Source organism: Marmota monax, unplaced genomic scaffold, assembly GCF_021218885.2.
Source record: "Marmota monax isolate L192 unplaced genomic scaffold, Marmota_monax_Labrador192_F-V1.1 WCK01_AAM20220418_F8-fsc00271, whole genome shotgun sequence".
In the NCBI taxonomy this organism is placed as follows: Eukaryota; Metazoa; Chordata; class Mammalia; order Rodentia; family Sciuridae; genus Marmota; species Marmota monax.
In genome coordinates, this window is record NW_026694659.1 from 340644 (window position 1) to 365893 (window position 25250).

At 44.4% G+C, this 25250-nt stretch overlaps 1 protein-coding gene across 4 annotated transcripts in view; it reads right to left on the reverse strand.

Moving 5' to 3' along the window:
- The window catches only part of Nck2 (NCK adaptor protein 2), a 144247-nt gene extending 119316 nt beyond the window's left edge, over window positions 1-24931 (reverse strand). The window contains exon 1 of one of the 4 annotated variants that reach the window (XM_046423303.2): window positions 24806-24931. The gene's annotated coding sequence lies outside the window, so the exon portion shown is untranslated. Of the gene's footprint in view, window positions 1-3380; window positions 3456-23628; window positions 24337-24805 lie in introns of those variants that run through there. The other 3 variants (XM_046423300.2, XM_046423301.2, XM_046423302.2) reach the window with 3 other exon arrangements.
- Window positions 24932-25250: the final 319 nt, after the last annotated feature.

Consider the following 25250-nt stretch of genomic DNA (forward strand, 5'->3'; position numbering starts at 1 on the left):
GTACCTCTAACTGAGGTCATACTGTAACAGAAATTGCAATCCTCTCCTTCAACTTTAAAGCATTTTGTACAAAGCCATGTCCAGATTAATAAATTTTTTAAAATTCTGAAGCAGAAATTCCTTGAGTGACCATGTTCTACTTACACAGCTCCATACCAAAATCCAAGGACATTCAAGTCCCTTATTTCATCATCTTATTCTTGAATATTCCTTTTCTTTACCTATCAATATTCTGCATTATAAAATCAAACAAAGGCCAAAAAATGCTTAAATAACACCACATACTTTTTGTCTTGTTTTGTTTTTGTGAACCAGGGCCTTGCCCATGCTAGCTAGGCAAGGGCTCGATTGCTGGGCTACACCTCCAGCCCTCTCCAGGTTTTAACTCATTTCCATTTACATAATGGCTCACTTTCCAATGAAGGCAACTGAGGCACCAAGAGGTATAGTAACCAACCCTGCCATTTGGCAGACCAGATGGCAAAGCCAAGACCTCAACCCAGGAGCTCAAACTCCAGAATCCCAAATACAAAAATCACAGAAAAGAGTAAACATTAAAATTCCAAGGGCTGAGGGTATAGCTCAGTGGCAGAAAATGGTCTAGCATGTGCAAATCCTTGACTTTGATCCCCAGGAACTGAAGAAGAAGAAAAAATGCAGACACATAACGCAAAGATGGGAAAACAGGCCAAAGACTACCGTGGAGATTAAAAATTCTAGTTTTTCTCTGGTTTTCCTCCTAGGTAATTTTACTAACAATGTTCAAGGCACACATCCCATGCCATGGCGCAGCCCCCACCTCCATCGCTCATGACTGACCGCGCCTGGGCAGGGGGTTCCAGACGGCAGCCCTGGGTTCATCCACAGCCCCCATTTCTTAGAAAACCCATAGCAAAGAGTGGCCTATCTTCTGGGCTCAGTGATTCTTCTGTAAGCTTCTCCAAGCAGAGTCACAGTGTCTGCCCCCATCTAAACACTCTGTGGCTCTAAGCTTCCCTAGAAATGTTACTATATTTTTCCTACATTCGCTTCCTGAGAACCAAGAACTGGGGGAGCTATCAGCACCGTGAGAGTCATGATTAGTCAGAGCAGGGAAAGAATGTAAAATAAGGAGGCATCAGCTGCTTCCAGGAGAGGAGTTTTAAATAGCACAAAGCCAGCTGGGGACACAAGGAAGGGTGGCACGCTAAGGCTACCCTGCTCAGCGTGATACAAAGCATCTCTGGACTTTGTTCCTGGTTTCTGACTCTGAGCTCCTTAAATCTCTTGGAATTTCCTGAATGATAGCAGCGTCTTTTGCTGTTCATAATCAGCCCTCACCAGTGTGCCGCCACTGACTATGCTCATACAGGGACACAAGGCCTAGAAGGTCTTAGAATGGGAGCCAGACACCACAAAGTCGAAACACGTGATTGGAGAGTGGGAACTGCGCCCCAGCTTCTCAACCGGGAGAGGAAGGAGAGTTGGAGACGGGGGTTCCAGAAACTCTTGAACCGTGGGACTCCAGGAGTTTCTGAGTTGGTGAACCCAGGGGGTCGCGTGCTGGCAGGTGGAGTACTAGAAGGGACCAAAGCTCAGCCACCCCTGCCCCAACCCTGCCCTATGCATCTATCTGTTCCTTTGGTTATTCCTAAATAGTATCCTTTATAATAAATCAGCAACAGGTAATGAAGTGCTTTCCCGAGTTCTGAGAGTTATCAGAGCAAATTATTGAACGCAAAGAGGAAGTTGTTCAGTAATTTCATAATCATTTTACAGCTACCACTCAAAAATACAGGTGACTCCCATGACCTGCCACTGGAATCTTAAACGGGAATTGTCCTGTGGGGCTCAGTCTTTAATCCCGTGAGGTCTGCACTAGCTCTGGGTAGTCAGTGTCACGGCTGTATAGGACACCCAGCGGGTGTCAGAGAATCAGAGACGGTCCACCCTGGTGGCCACTGCTCACACAAAGCGACCCAACACTCGAGAGGTGGCAAGTTAAGCTGTGTTGTGCTACAAGGCAAAATACTGGCCTCTGGACTCCTGGAGGGGAACAACATCTATATAGTCAGTTCTTACAGTGAAGGCATGTTGGCACAGTATTGTGGTTCTATTGGGCCAAGAGTTATTAAAGTAAAGCTTTTTTCTCTAACTTTTTAAGATACAGTTACTAGGAAATTGAGAGTTATATATCCAGTTCACCTCTGTAGCTTGCATTCTGTTTCTACTAGAAAATGTTTTCAGAGGCTTTCATTTCTGAAAATTTAGACACTGAAGTAATTTTTTTATCTTGAATTTTCACATTTAGAAAGAAATCAAGCCTGGGGATGACAGCAAGGGATGTGAACCGAGGGAAAAGAATTATTAAGTGTTTATTCCAAGCCAGGAACCACCCAGCACCTCCCCTTCCAACCCCTCTGATAAAGGCATCCTCCTCTCCATTCTGTCCCAGAAAAGGGGTCAGGCACCAAATGGGACAGAGCAGGGATTCAAACACAGCGGCTTCCGACTTCACTCCTGTTCCTTCCTGCACGCCAGGGTCAACAGGCTCCTTCTGGAAAGGGCCTGATTAATACAGCATTTTTGGCTTTGTGGGCCACATCACTGCGATTACTCAACTCCACTACTGTGCCACAGGGACAGCCACAGCTGATATGTAAATGAGTGAGTCTGGCCATGTTTTAATAAAACTGAAGCTGGATTTGGCCCAGGGCCACAGTTTGCCAACCTATTCTGAAACACCATGAAGAGAAACAGATATTCCGAATCAATTTACAGATACAACATCATCTACAGAAGACACCTTCCACACAGTCCTAACTGGGTTATTCCTGTTGAACAAGGGATGTGAAATTCTGCACACTTACTTGCCATTCAGCTTCTAAGCTTTTACTGGACCTCACAAGTTGGCCACTTAGGTACTGTCACTAGAGCGATTAAGTGAACAGCACATTATATTTGGTTCAATGATGTATGTGACATAAATAAAATTAAAAATGTGTACCAAGGGAATAGAGTAAAATCCATCCATGATCAAACGCAGAAAAGAACTGAGGCTTCCAGGCCTGGGCCAGCTGTGTTACCACAGAGCAAAGGGGAAAGTGCGACAGGCTGGTCTCGTGTGTGTGTGTGTGTGTGTGTGTGTGTGTGTACACATACCCAACCTGGCTGACCACCCTGTGTGGGTGTTACACACCTGGACAGGTGTCTGTCAGGTGGCCAGAGTTACACTCAAGCACGTCAAGGGTCTAAGACCAACTTCTCTCTCTTTTCTTCTCTCCACACCCGAGTTTGACCAACATCCTAGGCAGCAGGCAAAGGGAGCATTCTTGTTACACTAACCTGAAGGCCTTACAAGGTACCAGTTCCTAAATCTAACTGCCACTACTCCATATTACCCGGTGGAAACAGTTTGGAAGGCAGTGAACCTGCACGTGCCCTCCGAGGAGACAGAGGCTCTCCTAGCAGACCACACGAAGGGGCACGCCTGTTAGAGAAAAAGAAATCCAAATCAGATCAGAGGGAGAAAGAAATGCATCAAGTTCTTCCTCCCATCTTTCCACTGTTTCCAGGATCATCCGCAACCCGGGCGCTTCATGGTCAGGAAGGGGGCACCCACCATCGGCAGGCTTCCTGATGCTGCTGGGGCTTTTCACACCCACCTTTCTTCCTCACTGGCTCCCACAGATGCCCTGCCCTCTTCATTCTCTTGTCTCCTTAAAAAACATGGCAAGAGTACGCTCTGAAGTGATTCCCACTATTTCTTGGGCCAATTAGGAGAAATGCCATGAAGACCTAAAAGAGAGTGTGGGCACTTGCCTGGCACGGGCAAGGCCCTGGGTTTCAACCCCAGCATTGCAAAAACAAAGCAAAACAAGTGTATGAAGAAGTAGAGGAGCATTTCAGGAATTCCTGCTCAGTAGCAAGTAAAACCTGACCCAGGAGCAATAGGAACAGGTTTCTCTCATATTGTGTATTAGTCACCTCCTGCTGAGTAACAAATCACAGAAAAGTTAGTAGCTGGAGTGTGGGCACAGCTCACCTGAGTTCCTAATTTATAATGTAAGAAACAAGTAATCCATGTGCCAACACAGAAACACACACACACACACCCCATCTGTTACAGGCATGACAAATTGACTAAAAATAGTCATGTACCACAAAACAAAGTATCAGTCAGCAACAGATAACATATCCAATGGTGGTCTTGAAAGATTATAATGGAGTTGAAAATGCCCTGTCACCCAGAGACGTCACAGCCATCACAATGTCACAGCATGATTCACTGCCCACATGCCTACAGTGACACTGGTAAAAAAAAAAAAAAAAAACCCCACTGAGCCCCAATCTTATAAAAACAGAGCACATATAATTAAGTACAGTACATAACACTTGACAATGATAACGAACTACTGCTACTGGTTTACATATTGTACTTTTGTCATTATTTTAGTGTACTGCTACTTACTTAAAGAAAAAGTTGACTGTAAAGCAGGATATTAGTTGTTACACAGCAGCAGCTGCCTCATCCATCTTGTGTTTACTATATCTCGATTGCCTTGTTTTCTCTTGCGCTTAATTAAATCTTGGGTTATTTTGTCTCTCATGGCCCCAGGAGCACCAGGCTGCCCACATATATATTGCACATAGCCTAGGTGTGTACTGTGGCTATCTGGCAGACGTCGATGGCTATACATTCTAAGTTCATGGAAGTACACACTAGGATGTTCCAACAACAACATTTGCCTAATAGCAAATTTCTCACAATGTATCTCCGTCAGTAAGTGATGCAACTCTAACAGGGTCTTTAGAGAACAGACTATGGATTTAAAGAATGGGGTGTCCCTCTGTCTCGTTTGGCCAGTGGCTAAAAACACGATAACCCAATTCCAATTGCAGATTTTATGCACCAAACAAGGCTCCAGAGAACAGCCTGCTACTAAGAACTAAAGTCATCCTTAAAGGGAGAACCCATGCCATGTCTAAGGACATTCCATCTGCTGTCAGGGAGTCCCTTCAAAGAATGGGCCACCTGCTCAAAAAGTAAATGCCAAGAGTTGGCAGGGGGGCCAGCCTCAGGGTGACCATGTGGCAGTGCAAAGTAAGTGAGCCGTAAAAACTCAAGGGCTGTTCTAGACGCAGCGGATTTTAAAGGATGCAGTAGTCACAGTGTGTACAAATTCTAGTGGCTTTGTTTCTACAGAGCAGTAACACTGTTTTATCATCACGCTGAGACAGGGTCCTCTACAACAGATAGACTCAAAAGGCCTCGAGGGAGGGGCCTTTGCACTCTGACGTTCAAAGGCAGCAGAGTTTGGGTGAAATTGATACTTGTACGCTCCTGGAAATCGGTGCAACCCTTTGGAGTCACATTATGGCAAGATGAATCAAGAGTCGTAATGATGTCCATACCGTGTCATTCTGGAACGCTCTACCAAGGAACTTATAGCAAGGAAATCATTCTGTTGGAGAAGGAAAACCCAGTCAAACATGTGCAAACACCTTATCTGCTGGAGCAAAAATTTAAATGTCCAACTCAGTAGTCAAGCTCACACAAGGGATAGAACTTTCAACCCCATGGGACATGATGCACCGGCAGGAACAAAAATTATAAAACTTAGAGAGTAGAAAATGTTCACATGGAGAAGAAATGAATACGAAATGCTACAAAACGGTTACAAAAACAAAGACGATGTGGTTACGAAAAGTCTCTTTTGAGGATGGTAAGATTACAAAAGGTGCCTCCCTTTTCAAACACTATCTTCAAGAGTTGGTGTGTTGTTCTTATCATTAAAAGAAAATCCACATTCCCCCACCAAAACAAAAAGTAGTACCAAGACAAGCATGGTGGCACACACCTTTAATTCCAGCAGCTCAGAAGGCTGAGGCAGGAGGATCCCAAGTTCAAAGCCAGCCTCAGCAAAATCGAGGCTCTAAGCCATTCAGGGAGACCCTGTCTCTAAATGAATACAAAATAGGGTTGGGGATGTGGCTCAGCAATCCAGTGCCCCTGAGTTCAATCCCTGGTACCCCCCACCCCTTACAAAAAAATTTAAAAAAAAAAAAAAAAAAAAAGCAATGCCAAAAATATATCTCATAAATTGAAGTCTTTGTGATAAAGTACTTAGGTGTTCAGTTCACACTTGAAGATCTTTTTAACCAGTATTCCTGAATACCCCACCAGAAAACACCAAATTGCAAGCTCCGGGGTCCTGTGGAAATGCTGTACTTGGGGCGTGGCCACTGATGAATGGGTGGAAGAGAAAGAGTCACCCATGTTCATTCAAGCTGCATCACTAAAATAATTAAGGAGTGGATGTCTGCCCACATGCTCCTATTAGCCTGCAGAACACAGATGCAAAGCCCGTCAAAGGGTCGTGGCTGTGTCTGACACGGAGCCTCACTGCTCAGGCGTGCAAATGTAGCACACCCACATGAAAACTCTCCAAAGCCAAGCTGCCAAGACAGGCACTTGGATAGATGGCTTCGCTTCTCCAAGTTGGCCACTTCATCTGTTAAATGTAGCTAAGGGCAGCCTCCCAGGGTTGCAGAGAGAATTGAATTAGACAACACACATGAAATGCTCAACCGTGTTAAGTGCTCAATAAATACCCACTATTACCACTGCCACACTAATACTTTAAGAATGCACCTTCATGCAGTCCATCATTTCAAGGGAATTCTGAGCAGCTGGTATTTATAGCTGCGCATGCAGAGAGGCACAATTCACAACCTATTCTGTTTCTCAATTATTTTTGTTTTATAGCATATTTCTTTAAATAGGGGGTCAAAAACTCAAAGGGACACTTTGCCACAATACCCACGAGAACTAGAAAGTCACATTCTTTTAAGCATGAGATTTTTTTAAAGCCACTTGACATTTGCCTGGTACTAGAAGTCATTACAAGCCCCTAAGTCCCCAACCCACAACCTGACCCAACTGCTCTAACATTAAATAACCACGGATCCCAGAACACAAATTTATATTAGCATTTCTTTTAGCTAACAAAATGAATATGTATCTCCCCACTATGATAACTTAAATGGTGAGTTAAAAATTTACAAAAATAATAACTAGGCTTTTTATTCAATTTAAATAAGATTCTTTTAGGATGTTCCTTTAGAGAGGAGGTTTCATCTACTTGGGGGATACTGTGTCCTTGCTTGCAGGGCTGGAAAGAGTTCTGTTTGACCACAAAATTGAATTACTTGTCCACAGGGCCTGTGAGGGACGTCTCTGGCCAGTGGCCTAGGTCTTAGAAGCTCTGTCATCAGAGGCCAAGATGACATTTGGTGCTTAACCAGGTCCAGCCCTCAGGTGCTGTGCACCCCTTCTCCCAGGGCACAATGGCAGGGACTGGGAACTTCTCAGGGTGCTTTTACGTGGTTTGCATTTGACAATTTAAATACTAAAACACAGTTATTGTGTATTATTTTAAAAAGTAAATTTGTTATCTGGACATCTCTGTGCTTCTTTATTGACACAGTAAACCAGAGGGTGAAGCGGCAGGTCTGAACTACCATAATGTCCCAGGAATGATCAGTGTGGTCTGCACCTTAACGGAGCAGCACTGTGACAGGATAGGAAAATCACTGCCATTTCTCTGGTGACTGAGAAGACCATGGATTGGGCCTGGAAGGAAATGCTGAATTTGGGTTACAAGGTGAAGAAAAGTAAAATGTCAGCTTTTTCCCAGCCCAAGTTCATGGACCCCCTTTGAAGTCCATCCTCTCCCCACCAGGGCCGGGGGGTTGAGGACCCCTACTCCATGGAATCACTCAGAACTTAAAGACCTGGGCCATGATTTCCCAAATCCCTAGGCTCCAGCAGGAGAGCCTGAGCAGGAGGGCTCTCCGGGTGCTGTGACTATCAGGAATGGCTACTCTATGTGAGGACAACTGCGCACAGAAGAGCCAGCCTGGACACAGGCCCTGTCTGAGGCTCTCTCCACTTGAGCTGCCTGTTTTCTCTGGCCAGGCCTCGCTCAACTTGAGAGCTAGGGGAGATCATCAGAGAGCACCAGGTCCGACCCCACTCTGACATATGGAAACCAGCCTCTCAGCGGTCTTACACTAAGGAAAAGGCCAAGAACAGCCGATTCCAGAAACACTGTCCTTGGTTAGTCTCCAGCCAAGGGGACATCCTTGGGTCAAGTCCATACCAAGCCCCCAAACCCACTTTACAACCTCAAACTGGTCAAAGCAAAAAGCCAAAGAAAGGACAAGACTTTAAATAATTTTTTTTAAGTTTTATACACACACACACACACACACAATTTATTTATTTATTTATTTATCTATCTATTTTTCGTTCCACCCCCCAGAAATCTGAAGTTCGAAATAGAAATCACAAACAATAGGCTAACAGAGGCATGGAGTAAAGGGAAATAGTGCTCAGAAAAGTCACTGCACATTTGTATTTGGTAATTTTTAATAAACCAAATGTATTGATATAAATTATAAATTATATTCATGTGAACAAAGGCAAGTAAGTCTCTGTGGCCTAGGTAGTTTTTTTGGGGGGGAAATAACCCCCCCATCCCCAAATGATATCCTTATTGAGGGTGGCAAGGATGATAGGAAATGGAAACAGGCTACCAGCCTTAACGACCCTTGATGTATGTACCCAAGAGAATGGTTAACCTCTTATCCCTACCAAAACCTTCGGTCAGTCAATGGAGAAAAAAGGGACCTTCAAGCCCCTCCCCCAAGCCAGCTCCGACCCCAACCAAGCATGAAGACTCTCACAGCACAAAGGTCAGGGATAACCAGAACAGGCTCAGGGTCACCAGAACAGGCTCAGGAGAGACTCTGGCCCCGCAATCTACAGATAGTAGGACTGTGTCCCAAGTGCCAGGCCCCTGAGCCCTGGGCTGGGGGGACTGTCCCAGCCCTACGGCCACACCAGGCTTCCAATCGTGCCCAAGGCAAGGGCTGCCCATACCCCAAGACTGTAGAAACCACTTCAGGCCACTGCCCTCCCACTTTGACCAGGGGATTTGCCCAAGAGCTGCCCGATTGCACAAGGCATCAGAAGCTTTTGGAAACTATGAAAATTTACCAGTGGTTCTGGATCTGCTCAAACTTGAGCACAGTTCACACAGTGTCTGGATATCCATCTGTCTGTCTGTCCATCTCTCTCTTTCACATAACAAAACCACTTTCAGACAAGCCTCACATTTAAGGACCTCCCTACTCTGGCCAAAACTAATCTTTCCAGGGCGGAGTTCTCAATGACAGAACCCAGGGCCACACACTCTATCACTCAGCTAGATCCCCAGCTTCTATCTAGAACTCTAAGAACATCAAACCAAGGTTTGATGAGGTTATCCAGGAAGCAAAAGAAGACCTCAGGTTCATGCCAAGAACAAACCACTCACTTGGAGCACGTTCCAAGAGGTGGTTAAAATCACGAGAGGAACAGTCAACAGCTCTTGGCAGAGGAGCCTGGAGACTGGATGCCACCAGCAGAGAAGAGGTATGTACAGCAAGGACTACAGGGTGGTACATTTACACATACAGGAAAAAGAATTAGAATGGTTCCAATGCTAATTCGCAGCAGAGGTTCTCAACCTTGAACAAGCATCAGAATCACTAGAGGAACTTGTTCAACATGAAGAATTCCAGATCAACCCATCCCAGGAGACTGAGTCAGTAGTGCACAACAGGTCCCAGGAACTTGCATTTCTCCATACCCCAGGACCGTGTTCTAGAAAGATGGTGCTGGAGCACCATCCTGTCTCCTCCTCCCCAACGGGGCCGAGGGGCTGTCGGCAACACCTCCACTAAATCTTCCTCCCTTAGAACAGGTAAATCTCCCACACAGCATTTCAAATAACTATCACAGATACAACCACCTTAAGAGGTGGATCAATAAGTGACCTCTTCTAAAGATCACAGGGTGGTAAGAGAGACAATGTAACTTTCAGTACCTCTGCCAGATGGTCAAGGTCAACATCGCAGTGACAAGTCATGTTGATAGTGTACCCTTGATGTGATGTGATGTGGTGAGAATGGCTCTTTCCCTGTTGCCAAAACCCCACGCTGATCATGAGAAAAACACCTGACAACTCCCAATTAAGAGACTCTTATCACACACCTGACAGTGCTCCTCAACACCATCGAAACTGTAAGAGACCAGAGGAGCTAAGAACATGTGAGTACTAAGTGAAATGCAGGATCCCGGATGGATCTTGAGACAGAAAAATGACATTAGGTAAAAATTAAGTACATCCAAATAAAGTAGAAGCTTAGCTAATAATAATGCACCCATACTGATTGGTGAGTGGTAGCATTAAATAACAAAATCAGGGGAAAGTAAGATGCTGGGTACATGGAAATTCTCTGGTTACCTTTGGAACTTTTCTGTAAATCTCAAAAACATTCTAAAATTAAAGACTATTTTAAAACACATGTATCTATATAATTATTAATAAAATACACATATGCATAGTGTGTCATGGTTGACTTGCTACCACAACAAACTGAACTTCGCAAAAGTTAGTAAATTAGTGAACTCAAGAAAAGGGGGGGTTTGAGGTGGGGTCCAGTGATAGAGCACTTGCCTAGCATGTGCAGGCCCTGGGTTCCATCCCCTGGAAAATAAAGGGAAGAAAAACAACATGAGATAAATACTCCTTGCTGATTAGCTTAACACAACACGGGGAGGTTGAAACCCAATACAATTGTTTGCTGTTCTTTGAACAAAGAGCATATTATATATACTTGAATACGTAAAATAAATACATAAAATACATTTCGAGTTCATAAATTTAAAAAAAAAAACTGCTCCCTTCAATGAGACCCAACAAAGACTTATTTAACATACAATAAATTTTTTCCTTTCAAAAAGCCCAAGAACTAAGTTTAACTTGTGTTATTTTCAAACTAAGTTCCATAAGAAACACCAAGCACTAATTCTAGTCTATCATTAATATAGTATTTCGCGAAAACCACTTTATCCTAATCCACATCAACAAAATCTAAAGGCAACACCGACTGATTCAGAGTGAATCAGAGGGAGAGTTGCTAGTTATAATTCTATTTTGAAAGGTAGTGTTAACTTATTTTCAGATGCTAAATAGAGCTTAAACATAAACACTAAAATATGTCCACCTTGAAAAACTGTTTTTTAATGACTTGTTGTCAAAACAGCCCTGTGACCAAAGTACTAGACTGAACAGAACTCAATAATCAGAAACACGGTGTTTAAAAAATACATTAAAAAAAAAAAAAAAGACATGCACAAGGCCCAGGCTTCCATCCTCAGCATTAAAAAAAAAAAAAAAAAAAAAAAAAATCACTACAACAGAGTGAGAAATAGTTTTAAATTTTAAAGAAAACACACTCCAAATTAGACCATCAGCAGGCTAGGAAGCCAACTTTTAAAACGTCTGCATAGGACTAGTTTGCACAATTCATTACTACTCCAGAAGAAGTCATCTGATTAAGTCAGTCTTTTTAAGATGTAAATGTGATGGCATAATGCATTCAAGCCACTCCTGATAAGGGAGTATTCTGTATATCTGATACCAGCATTCCATTAAAAGCAGCAACAAGTAGCTCTGTTGATTTCTAAGAGTTAAAGATCTTAAGGAAAGAAGAAACGTATACAGGGAACTTCCATTATCTGGAAAGCACAGACTAGTTGACTAAAAAAATCAAGGGCTCATGGCATGTCCACAGATGGTCTGACCCTCACCTGGGCCCTACAGTAGAAGTGGCTCTGGAGTAAGAGAAGGAAAGACAGATGCCCCAGTCACGACAATAACAAGGGTATACAACTGGCATGGCAATGTCTCTGCTCAGGGGACACTAGCCAGTCTCCAGGGGCTGCCTGCGTGCCTAAGTTTCTGAGGAACTTGAAGGAAACATTAACCTTTTCCCATGGTGTCTCCCCCCACATAAAGGTAATGAACAGTCATACTATGTACTTGTTAATGAAGATTAAAGTTGACTACAGATTGTAAAATCTCTGCACTGGTTTATGGGCTCCCTGAAGGCAGGTCTCTGATTCTGGGATGTACCCCCACAGCCTCAGGACAGAGCTGGTTATCACTTAAAAATTAATTGTATGAATACAACTTAGTTAAAATACCATCTGGACAGCAGGCCAATCTGTGGGAGGGATGGAGATGAATGCAACTCTGTCTACATGTCCACATCCGTCCTCCTCCCGTCCGGAACTGCACTCAAAAGTAACAGAGGAACACATTTGCCACTTAAATTGACTTGTTTCGTGCTTTCAAGGGAAAAAAAGAAAAAAGTTTTAATAACTATGAAACTGTACCATTACATGTAAAACGAGGGTAGGGAGGAGCTCTAAGTGGCTTTAGAGAACATCAGCAGCAACCCCTTGTCGCATGGAAAGCAGGAGAGAAGTCGAGAGAGGGTGAAAATTAGTTTTGCAACTTGAGCCGAACCAGTAGCAGAGGAAAAGGAGAATCTACATCTCTACTCCTCCTGAGAGTCCACATCCCCACTCCTTTTTGAAGCTGAAGTTTAGAGGAGCAATTATTCAAGTTCAGAAAAGAGATTGAAAGAGATTCAATCCAGAACCATCATAAAGAAAAGTCAAGAAGTTACTGCATAAAATCAGCTGATTTCCTGAAAGGTGGGGGAGACTACAATAAAGTCAATATACCGCCTTAAAAAAAGTCCAGGGTGTGCCTTTTTTTACACTTGGGGTGCCCAAATTCAAGCCTGGACCTGCTGCTGAGGTCTCCTGAAACCACTCACAACAGGACCTCTGAGGACCAAAGCTCAGTCCCCACGACCCACACTCTGCTCATCTTCAAAACAGCCGGATTCACAACATTGGTCTCCCTCCACCCTGGCTGTAAAAAGCAAATGATACACACACACACACACACACACACACACACGTAACAAAGAGATACCTACATGGTTCTGTAGTAACTGAGAACTTTCCAGTCTATCCAAAGAGTCACTATTAAATATTCAGAGATCAGTTCGCAGTCCACATGAGACGTGGCGATGGAAGAAAATAAAGATGGATTGCACTTTTAACGATCTCTACCAAGGGAAGTTCAAAAATTTACAAAGTGCTGACTTTGTGTTTATCCTAGCAACAGAACAGGAAGAGAGGAGATAAGAAACAACAAAGTAGAAAGAAGAGCAATAGAACAGGAAACAATTTACACAAAACAGATAGATCACAATAAAGCCAAGGAAACTCCCAACTGTCAGGTCTCTGCATTTCTAGGTTTTTCCTACTGATCAAGTAAGAGTCTAATTATAAGGAAAAAGAAAAAAAAAAAAAATGTTCAGACAGTAACATCATACTCTAGCCAGCTCAGAGGTAGCTCTGTAGACACTGAGAGTCAGCAACTAACTTCCAAATTAGAATTTTCCCTTTCCCTTCCCTTCATAAGGTCTAATTTGTGGTATTTTTGTTCTCTCTCCCCCAGGGTTTTAGAACTATACAAAGAAAGAAAGAAAACATCCAAAAGCTAATGTATGTGACCAGTTCAAAATTTATCAGGCTGAACCCAGAATCCTATGAACTTCAGAAATAATAAAACACAATTTTTTTCTAGAGATAATCAGCAATGTAGGACTTCTGAGCTAAGAAAACAGATGTCTTCGATTAGACCAAACTCTGTAAATCCATTGCTTGTTAAAAGTAGCTGATAAAGGTCCCCTCCATTACTTCCACGTCAGTGGAAGCAGAAAGTGCTGTTTAGTCCCATCTCAGTTATATCAAGATGCTTCCTGTAAAAATCAGCTTTACCTAAGTATAAGGTACAAATACGGTGAATTAAAATTTTAAAAGCAGTATATGCTATACTTTAACATCATTACAGATGAAGAAAAGCCACAATTAAGTCAATTGAACTAAAGGAAGTTTCTTACAATGTACAGATGTATAAACAGTGTTTACATCTATAAAGATCTAAAACTTTTCACTATATTGATTCAAATGAAGAAACGGATCTCCAAAAGGATACGTGTAAAAGAATCTACATCATTAATGTAAATATTTCAGCAAAACAGAGCAAGTTGACCTATTTTTGAGCCAGTTCACTCTTGTGTGGGGGCTGTGTGCTACAGGATGCCAAATAGCATCCCTGATCTGTGCTCACTAAATGCCAGGATCCCCCCCTAGACCCAATATTTTGCAAATGCCTCAAGACACTGCCAAATGTCCATTTGGGCAAAACTGCCCCAGTTGGGAATCACTAATTTATATACATGGGTGAGGGAGTTCAAGTCTCAGCTAAGCTTTTAAAAATCCTAGCCCTAAAATCTGTGGATTTGCAAAAGTGAGTTGGTTTCTACTTCCCCAATTCAAATCTAATAGCTAATTAGATCCAAAAATGAATGAGACGCTACATGGAATAAAGTGTAGTATGTTCAAAATACATTTTCTTTCTTAGACATGGAACCCTGACCCACCAGAGGTATTCATGCAGAGAAAGAGAAGCTACTTCTGTAGGAAAAAACTCAGCATCTCTGACCAGGATGGCTGAGATACATCGGATTCAGGGCATGGTCAAGTGTAAGAAGCAAAACAGTAAAACACTAGACCCTTCATCTGTAGGTGGTCAATCAGTAGAGCGTTAGCTCTACCCAGGAACACTTCAAAATGAAGATCATGATGAGAGAGAGATTATGATTGACACTTTTGTCCTCTGTTTTAGACCATAAGGTCATCATTTCTTCATAGTCCACTGGGTCTTATCTACTGCACCCTACACAAAAGACCTAGTAAGGACACTATGAAAACGGAACTGAGGCAAGACAGAGGACTTCACTGAAGGGAAAAGCATCTTCGAAATCCACTCCACGAAGGTTCTAAGAAGATGGCAACAGAAACACTTAAAGGAAAACCCAAGAATGTAATATACAGACCAGCTTTAAGATAAAGGCATGGAGACTACCTCGAGATACGTACAAACCTGAGAAATTGGGGGTGGAGGGGTGGGGACCAAAGGCAAGGAAAGAAAGAACAGAAATGAATGGAAAGAAAAGTCGGTTTTCTTTATCTTGGTAGATTCCACTGAGTGTGTTTCTTAGAGCAAAAAAAAAAAAAAAAGTTGGGCTGGGGTTGTGGCTCAGTGGCAGAGCGCTCGCCTAGCATGCACGAGGCACTGGGTTTGATCCTCAGCACCAGATAAATGTAAAATAAAGATATTGTGTCCGCCTAAAACTTAAGAATAAATATTTTTTAAAAAGTCATTTGATGGAAATTCACTATTCATCCTTTGCAAATTTCTAAAAACTGTCTTTGAAATAACTCACGTCCCTTGCTATTTTTCCACTCTCTTTAAAACTTTTAATTAAAAATTAAAAAAAAAAAAAAAAACTCAAGGAGTTTGCGTTTTTTATGCTGATGTCCCCAAGATGGCTTCTGTCACTCCAAAAGCAGAAAAAAATTTACTCTCAATTCTGACCAACATACCACAGTTAGAGGCCAACTGAAGAATGAAAAAATGCTCCTGCTTCCACAGTCGCCACTGTGGTGAAGATGGGGTAGAGCCCAGCATACAGCTATTTATGAAGAGGTACATCACATAGGCCCGTGCAATAGTATCCACACTGCAGGCCATGCTGGAATTAAGATGCAGTTACAGGTTGAGCATCTCTCATCTTGAAAGTATGAAATCCAAAAGCCACCAAAACTGGAAACTTTTTGAGCACCCATGTAATTCCACAAGTGGAAAATCCTACACCTGATCTCATGAGATGGATCACAGTCAAAACACAGGTTCACTAAAAATATTGTAAAAAATTACCTTCAAGCTACATGTATATAAGGTGTACATGAAGCAAACAAATTTCGTGGTTAGACTTGAATCCCATCCCCAAGATATCTCATTGTACAAATGCAAAAGTTCCAAAATCTGAAACACTTGTGGTCCCAAGCCATTTTGGGTAAGGGATGCTCAATGTGCACTGAACAGAACCACCACCCCACCACCACCCCAACCCCCCACTCACCCAGGGGTACTGCAAGTCTCTCTAGCAGTAGTTTTCAGTTGTTCCAACAGGGATCTCCTGAGAATGTATTAGAAGAGCAAATTCTCAGGCCCTACCCCAAATCTCTGCATCAGACTCTCCAGGTGGGACCATCCCTCCACATTGTGCTAATGCTCATTTCAGAGTCTGAGGACCACAGGTCTACAGCACACCAGGGAAGAGGAGCAGCCAGGCCAACACAGTGCCCAATAATGCTCTTCTGTGACCTTCACAGTTACCCCTCCACAGTTACCAATTGTTCATCATGTCCTTCCAAAGTCCAGGGCCTCCTCCACAACGCAGCTGATAAGAGATTCCCGAATGAGCCTCTACCCACACTCCACTCCCTATCACTGATTTTCCAACAATGTTTCTCAAATCTCATACCATCATAAAATTTATGGTTCTGTTTTATGAATTTTCAGATACCGCTGAATGAAAAGATGGTAGCCAGACTTGGAGAATGAGGTAGCCAGAAAGTGAACACCAGACCTGACCTTTCCTAGTCACGGGGCCCACGACCAGGCAACCTACAGTTCTTCTCCTCCTTTCCACAAGGTTAAAAACAGAACGCACCGTACTCAATCCTGGTGAGAAATCAATGAGTTATGTGTAAAGTGTGAGGAGGGAGAGCTAAAAGTCACTAAAAAGAGGTTTGATTTTAGCTTCTATACTTACAAATTAAAAACGTAACATGTGTCAGAAATATGTTGAACACTGATTCCCCCCAAAAAGCTATTTTACATTGGCAATTTAACCTCTACAATTCAAAACACGTTTGAAAATATGTGTAAGGTGCACGAAGTATTCTGGTTATATGCATTGACTTTTAACCAAGTCTGATTTTAGAACTCTAAAACTGAGTATATGAAATATCACATTATTCCTTATAACTACGTGGGTCATGCCTTTCTCAGTAAAATACTATCATGATTACCACAATTATTATTCTAAAGGGTTTTTTACTGTGTCCTTTTAGCTATCTCAACTTTGGAAAATTCAGAATAAATGAACCCTAAGCCATGAAAAGCTTATAGCCCTGAACTCTCTGGGTGTGACAGCCCCAGTCACATGTAGTCCACCGACCACCCAAAATATAGCAAGAAGTACAGTAAACGTACACTAAGCATCAGATTTTTTTTTTGAAGATTGAGTGATAAGATTTTTTTTTGAGAATTTTAATATTTATTTTTCAGTTATTGGCAGACACAACATCTTTGTTTGTATGTGGTGCTGAGGATCGAATCCGGGCCGCACGCATGCCAGGAGAGCGCGCTACCGCTTGAGCCACATCCCCAGCCCAAGCATCAGATTTTTAAGGCTTCACACAACTAAAAGAATGTGAATTAGTGCACTGATTAGGATTTATATTGATTATCTGCAGAAATAAAATATTTCAGATGTGTTGGATAAAAGAAAAGTACTTAATTTTTACATTTTTAATGTGATTATAACAACATTTCAAATTACATGTAGGGCTCACATTTGAAGCTCATAGGATATTTCACTGGGACCAAGTTGCTCCTGACAATCACTTCAAGGGGCATTTGCAGGGAGACACTGCAAACAAAAGATGCACACACCTCATTTTCTGCTTCTGATCTCTCCTGCCCTTAGGGAAAGCCAGGCTCATGCTGGGTCCCTGTGCAGACAAGCTATTGTTACAAGGGATAACCCTGAACCAGCCCCAATAGATAGAAGTCTCTAAAAGCAAACTGATTATAAACTTTGTTGTTTTGTAACCATTGTTAGCAAACTGCTGCTCAGTATGTGACCACAGATAACTTTGTAGCTTAAAGGGCTGGGGGTTGGGGTGTATTTAAAGGCTAGGAACCAGTGAGGGAGTCCAGTCTACAGGCCCACACCTGCCCTGCTGGGGACTTGGAATAGTGAGTTGAGGATGACAGAGAGCCACCAAGTGCAGGTGGTGGTCAGGCTACATTGTGAGGGTGGAGTGAGCAGACAGATTGGCAGGAGTGATTAGAAAGTTGTTTTGATGTCCAAGTCAAAAAGAGAAAGAAGAGCCAGGCTCAGATATAAGAGATCTTTCAGAGGTAGAATCAATAGGGGATGATAACCGGATTTGGAGATAAGGGGGAATTCAAGGATGAATGAGTCAATCAATGATGAGAAAAAATAACCAGAGAACAGACAGGCTAGGAAATGATACAGTTTGGGACAAAGTTTCAGTGGAACCAACTGATCAGTGAGAAGCTGGTCCATTCACATGAATTGATTGATTGATTGATTGATTGATGGATGGATGGATAACAAACCATGGATACACAGACTACTTAGAGCTTGAGAGAGAGCAGGCAGGAGGCACCTCTACTTCACGGAGCAGCCAACTGACCTGGGTCAGAAACACCCACACAGAGCTCCTGGGCGTCTCATCAAACACCTTCATGCACACTCCAGGATGGGACACTCTGGGGACAAAGGCTGCTCAGTCCACCCCAGGCTCCATCTTCTCACTGTGCCCTTCCTCCAGGAGCCAGGGGAACCCCTTCCTTTCCACACAAAATCCAATACATTATCCAACAGTTCAGATATTGTATCATGGTCCTCATGAAGGAAAAAAACAAACAAAATGAGTGTTGGGAGAAGCATCTGTAAGTGGAACTCAGTCAAGGCTTTTTCTCTAATCATTCTGCTTAAAACCTGGAGCGCCAAGGCTCCCTGCCTGTCATGGGGTTCTATGCCTGACTCTTAAAGAGTGGACAGGACCTCCTTCTTCTGCTACTCTGAAACCATCCCTGGCAGGTGTTCCCAGATATACAGATTCCACACCCGGGTGATGAAAGCAATAGTACATCCTAAAATCAGCCAGGTGTAGGAATGCAGAGTTCCCCTCCAAATTCAAATGCTGAAACCCTGCCTCCAGAAAACAATGCAGAGGTCCCTCAGTTTCATGGAGGACCCCCGAGGGTACCAAAATCTTCAGATGCTCAAGTTCCTTATATAAAATGGCATACAGTAATCGCATGTCACCTACACACACCCTCCCATATACTCTAATCATCTCTAGGGAGATTATGGGAATAATGACCCAAAAAAGCCTGTACATATTCAGCACATTCACAAAATCTGCAATTTTGATCTGTAGAGAGTTAATCCTCAGATGCAGGACCCACAATACAAAGGGTCAATCATATTTAGGGATAGAACACTTAAGAAGGTAATTAAGGCCAGGCACTGTTAGAGTCTGTAAACAAGTCAAAATAACACCTGGCATTTTGCCAGGGGAATGTTAGAGTTCGTAAACAAGTCTGGATGGTGCCTGGCAAAATGCCAGAGGGAGTGGTTTGAGAAGTAACAAAAGCGAGCCATTAAGTGTGGAGATTCCTTATTGGTTGACTGATGTATCTAGTTTATGCTAATTAGATAAGCTGTGTGGAATGTATAAATACTGCTCCTGTCCTGCAATAAATGGCTCCTACTCCTGCTGTATCAATGTACACAAGTTATTCGTCACCCCCCGGTTATTTTGCTGCAGCCAGCCGGACTGCGGCAAGGCACAGTGGCAGGTGCCTGTAATCCCAGCAGCTCAGGAGGCTGAGGCCGGAAGATTACAAGTTCAAAGCCAGCCTCAGCAACTTAGTGAGACTCTGTCTCAAAATAAAACATAAAAAGGGCTGGGGATGTGCCTTGGTAGTTAAGAGCCCCTGGGTTCAATCCCCATTACATAAAAAAATAAAAGAAGGTAATTAAGGTTAAATGAGGTCACACAGAGAAGAAAAGCCTTGTATGGACAAGGCAAGAAGAGGAGCCAGAATAAGAGCCCACATCAGACACCAACCTGCTGGTACCTTGATCTTGGACTTCCAGCCTCCAGAACTGTAAGAAAATAAATTCTTCAGCCCCCTAGTCTGTGGTATTCCATTATGGATAATACACCCACCCAACAGGAATAAGCACTCTTCAACAGGAAGTTTTCCAGGGTAACTCCAGCTTACAACAATGAAGCAAGGACACAAGTTCACTGAAAGTGTCTGTCTGCCTCCCCTCCAATGGCTCACCTTCAGATGATTCAACTCACACATAGGATCTGCTCCCATCAATACCTGCACACATCAGCAATAAGGCTAAGGTACACACCCAAGGGCTATGACGCTCTGCTCTGTCTAGTGCCTCATAAGAAAACAACTCTACCCAGCTACATTCTGCTCTCCTCTTCTACTACCTGCTTGGCAGTGACAGAACTCCAAGGGGAAGGACTTAAATCTAAATTTAAGTCCTGTAATCCCTGGCGCTGTCCTTGAGCCCCAGTATCCTGATCTAGAAATAAAGACTGGAGCCAATTTTGCCATGTTATCTAGAATATTAAATATGGTGGTGGATGTGCAGAGTATTTTGTAAACTATAAATTATCACACAAACATTAGTATACATTATTTTTATCTCACTATGGCATTTTAGATCTTCATTAACCATTAGCCATAAAAAGCATTTTGTTTTCCAAAACTGTCTCAAAAGAAGAAACTGTAATACAGGTTGAGCATCCCTTATGCAAAATGCTGGTGACCAGAAGTGTTTCTATTTTGTTTTTTGTTTTGTTTTTCTTTTTCCTAATTTTAGAATATATGCATATTCATACCTTGGAGATGTGACCCAAGTCTAAACATGAAATTCAATTGTTTCACATACACTTTATATATACAGTATGAAGGTAATTTTATACCGCATTGTTAGTGTTCCTGCATTTTGACCACAACCTATCACATGAGGTCAGATGTGGAATTTTCCACTTGTGGCATCCTGTCCACATTTAGGCATTTCAGAAAGTTTTGGGTTTGGGGGCATTTCAGATTTCAGACTTTCAAACTAGGGATGTTCAACCTCTATTGAAATTTTAAGTGTATCTTCGGCTTCTTTTCTTAAAAGCATTACAACAGCAAATGAAGTGGGGAGACAACAACTAGCAATGCTTTGCTCAGTTTCCAGTCCAGGCTGACATGCACAGACTAATCTACTGAAAAACTGCACACTTTGCCAGCCCACCAGGTGGTTATGTAGTTGGATCGGTTTGGTTTGTTGCAGACAAAATGCAGGTGCATAATCCCAGGGACCCAAGCGACTGAGGTAGGAGGATCATGTGTTCAAAGCCAACCTCAGCAAAAGCGAGACACTAAGCAACTCAGTGAGACCCTATCTCTAAATAAAATACAAAACAGGGCTGGGGATGTGGCTCAGTGGTCAAGTGCCCCTGAGTTCAATCCCTGGTGCCCCAAAACAAGAAAACAAAAAATGCAGGTGCACAAAAAGATTATATAAAATTACCTTCAGGCTATGTGCGTAAGGTGCATATGAAAAATAAATGAATTTCAGGGTTCTGTCTTGTTTTTGTTATGTTTAGCTTCAAGACTACAAATGACTCATTTGACAGGGATTTTACCAAACAGAGAAACCACTGGACCAAATTGTCCCACTGTCTGCATATTCTGGGGACCAAGACATCAGTGGTGTAACGGAGGTTCTAAGGTACAAGGATTTTGGAGATCTGTTATTACAAACTTTATTGGCGTGCTGGGAACACATCGCCCCAGTGATCCAGGCTCAGATTCAATAAGTACATGTTGCACATAAACTGTGCATAAGGTATTACACTAAGTGGGAACACCTGTGGCTCTCAGAGGGCTTGGAACTTCCTAAAGAAAATACAAAGCCAAGCAACCCATAGAAGAAAGTCACAAATGTCAAATCAGACACAAAGTGCTGTGAAGCTTCAAGGACAAAGTCATCACCTCTAGCTGGGGAAGATTTGGTAAGATATGGGGAAGAAGTGACCACTGGAAGAAGGAGAACTGGAGACACCCAGGGTGGGTGGAGCAAAGGAACCCCCAGGGAACACAAAGGCCAGTCTGGGACAGGGTCACCACTGTGACACCACCTTGAGACTGCCATGCCAATCAGAAGAACCCTTTCATTTCCATGGCTCCAGACTGAGAATCTGGAGATAGGAACCGTTGTGCCACTGTGTCGTTGGTGTGTTATCAGGCAGTAGATTAACTTGCCTATGTGGCACCTTCAGGAAAAAAACATTATGTTCAGGCGAAATGCAGTAAAAGAAAAATAACTAAACTTTTAAACTGCACAACTAAAATGGCCTAAAGAAGTGACAAATTATTTTAACTATAACCACATACCTTTGATAACCTGTTGAAAACCTGCCTTGACCTCCTTCTGAGTTGCCTTAACTCAAGCATTTAACACACACCTTATCATTTTTAGCTTAGGCCCTTTGAAGTGTTTCCATCACTCATTTTAGGAATGAGAAAGAATTTGGAAGTGCCATCTGCAGTCCCTCCGGATGAGAAAACTAATTTCCTAAGCCTCTGGGGGAGCTGTCAGGGAGTTTCTACTTCATTTGAGAAAAGAAGTTAGCTTACTACTTTTTCCCAAACATCACTCACCACCCTCTCCTGCCGTTCTTGAGAGCAATCTTGGGTTCTTCAGTCATGAAGCTTCATTTTTAATGTCCAAAAGCCATTTTCACAAACCCTGTCTTTCTCAGGGCACACTGCAAGCCAGGTGGAGCCTTTAGAAGCATTTTCGTCCCACAGAGTATCACAGACTGGTCTAGCCAGGGCACACTCCGCTAATGCAAGCAGTCAAGAACTCCAGGTCATTCTGGGCAATCAAGGAGTCTTAGGGCAGTCCGAAAGGTTATCTCGTCTGTGCACACGCAAGATGATTTCGGGTGCATTTAATATGGATGACAGCACATTTCTCAAATACTGTGTACATAAGATCTGCTGTTTGTTGGAAAACCACAGCAACCCCCAATGTAAATGACAGAAGGTGAAAATATGACAAGGCCAAATGGAGCAAGGATGAGGAAAATGTAAGGATGTAGCATTTAATAATACAAAATCCAAAGCCTTAAAAACTGACCACAGCTGCTTCAAATGCACACTTCACAAGCCCCACCCATTTAAAAAGGATCAGTTTCTCCACAAGTGGGCAGAGGGAGTTAGAGTAGACAATTTTCCAGGTGGCAGTTTGTGGCTCAGTTTCATCCTGTGTGTCATGATCAACCCCACTGTTGACAGAATAGAGCAGCTAAGAAACTAAGTGCCAGGGAGAGGAAGTGAGTGGGCATCTCCACCGGCTTCCCGCTGCTTAGAGGTCTCAATTTCAGTCTCGGATGGCCACAGATCCGGCCACTTTCTTTGATCAAAACTACATTCAACTTCAAGGAGAGAAATATAAAGAAAGGATTTTCGTTCACAATCTCTCGCTCACAAACAAGGATAACCACCTGCTTCTTAGGGAATTCCTATTGCCAACTTGTAAATCCTACACCCAGAGCCCAAACTGGGTTAAATATCCTCTTTCTCCAATGTGTCCACTGACTACCATTCTCCTTCTATAAACGCCATACATGCTTCAAAATCCTGTTATCAATTCACCCGTTTTATCTCTGAACATTCTGTAAGTGAATTAAGGGTGTGTTCAGAAGCACAGTTAAGATCTGTTTTGATAAGTCAAAGCAGCCCAGGTTTGTTTTTGTTTTTTTTTCCAGTCACTTCTAGAGTTGAAAACCACTGTTGATAAACGTATCAAAAGCAGGGACATGAAACACACCCAGAATTACTTTCATTTCTACACAAAATCCCTTCCAGAAGCTTGCGCTGAACTGAGACAAGGAAGGGACTCCCCTACCTGTGGGGCCCTGGCAATCCACGCCCTCTGGCCTTTGGGTTTGGTTTCTTGTTGGGTCATTGCAGGAGCGGGCCTGAGATGTTTGAGGCCCCTCCAACCCCGACAGGCGCCTGCTCACCCCACTAAACACAAATTTGGCAGAATCAGCTTCAAACCTGTTGGCAAAATAAACAAAACCAAACGAGGGGCAGCCTCAATGGTCTGAAGTGGCCAGAGCCAACTCCAAACGCGGTCCTGCTTTGTCCCTGAAGCTATTTACAATAGTTTTAAGTCAGGTGCCTGGTGTCCATTAACCAATGACCCCCAGCATCCCGGGCGGACGAATCGAATCGTTATTGTCTACAAATTAAAAACGTTCTGCAAATTAAACCCCTCCACACAACGCCAAGCTAACCACGCTCAAAAGGGAGTCACCCTGGATGATTTAAAAACCACACAACAAACGCTTCCAGGAATACCTGGTGGTTAAATCGCCCTGAATAAACCAGGAGGACAGAGCGATTGGGAGAAACTTTGGTTCAGGTGACTTAAGAGTCTTGGAAATCCGAGGCAGGACGCAGAGGCTGAAACCGGGCACAAAAGCGCCCTTGGCTTGGCCCGCCAAGGCAACAACCTCCTTTATGTGATGTGACGGTAGCTTTGTGCGGGATCATAAATAGTTCTAATAAACACAGTAAGTTCTCCCGGCCCACACCGGCCTCCGGAGTCCCGGCGCTGGGGCCCTGGGATCCTCGGCTATTCTTCCCAGGCACACGCGCCCGGACGACCCCGGCCACCACACGGCCCCACGCCCACCCCGGGCTCGGTGTCCGCCGCCCGGCCTCAGGCCAGACGTTGCCTGCGTCCCTGGGGGTCTCCAGTCTTGGGCCCCGCAGCCCGCACCCCTGCCCAGGTCCCCGCCCGCGCCCTGGGTGGGCGCCCCCGCCCCCGTGCCATCTGGGAGAGTGGGGAGCCTGGAGGGGCGGGCAGGAAGGTGTGCAGCTGGAGGTACCCGGCCATCTGCAGCCAGGGACGCCCAGGCCGCGACGGGGCCGAGGGCACCAGTGGGGCACGAGAGGACCGGCTCCCCCAACCTCTTCCCGGGTGCGCCCCGGCCCGCGAGCCCCGCCGCGCTCCCAACTCTGCCGAACCGCCCCAAGTTTGCGGCCCCCGCCCCGCGCCTTCCAGCCACGCTTACCTCGCCGCGGGCCGCCCGCCGAGGCCGGAGGGCAGCGGCGCGGGTCCCGGGGCGGCGGCCGCGCTGCGCCCGCCCAGGCGCCGCTCTTTGTCTTGCGCGGCTCCCTCCTCCCGCCGCCGGGCGGACGCTGCCGGCCCGGGCGGACCCCGCCGGCCCGGGCGCCGCGAGCCTCTCCACCGCCGAGCCCTCCCCGCCGCCCGCCGCTCGCTCGGCCGCGCGGCTCCGGCCTGACGATCCCGGCGGCGGCGGCGGCGGCGGCGGCGACCCTCCCCCGGCGCAGCGCCCGCCCCCTCCGCGCGCTTCCTCCTCCTCCCGCGCTCCTCCCCGGCCGCGCCGTGACGCCGCCCAGGGGCCGGGCCCGGCGCCGCGCAGGGGGCGGGGGCTGGACCTACCTGGGGGCGCACCCCGGCGCCGCCGAGCCCCACGGCCGGGCCCCGGAACGCGC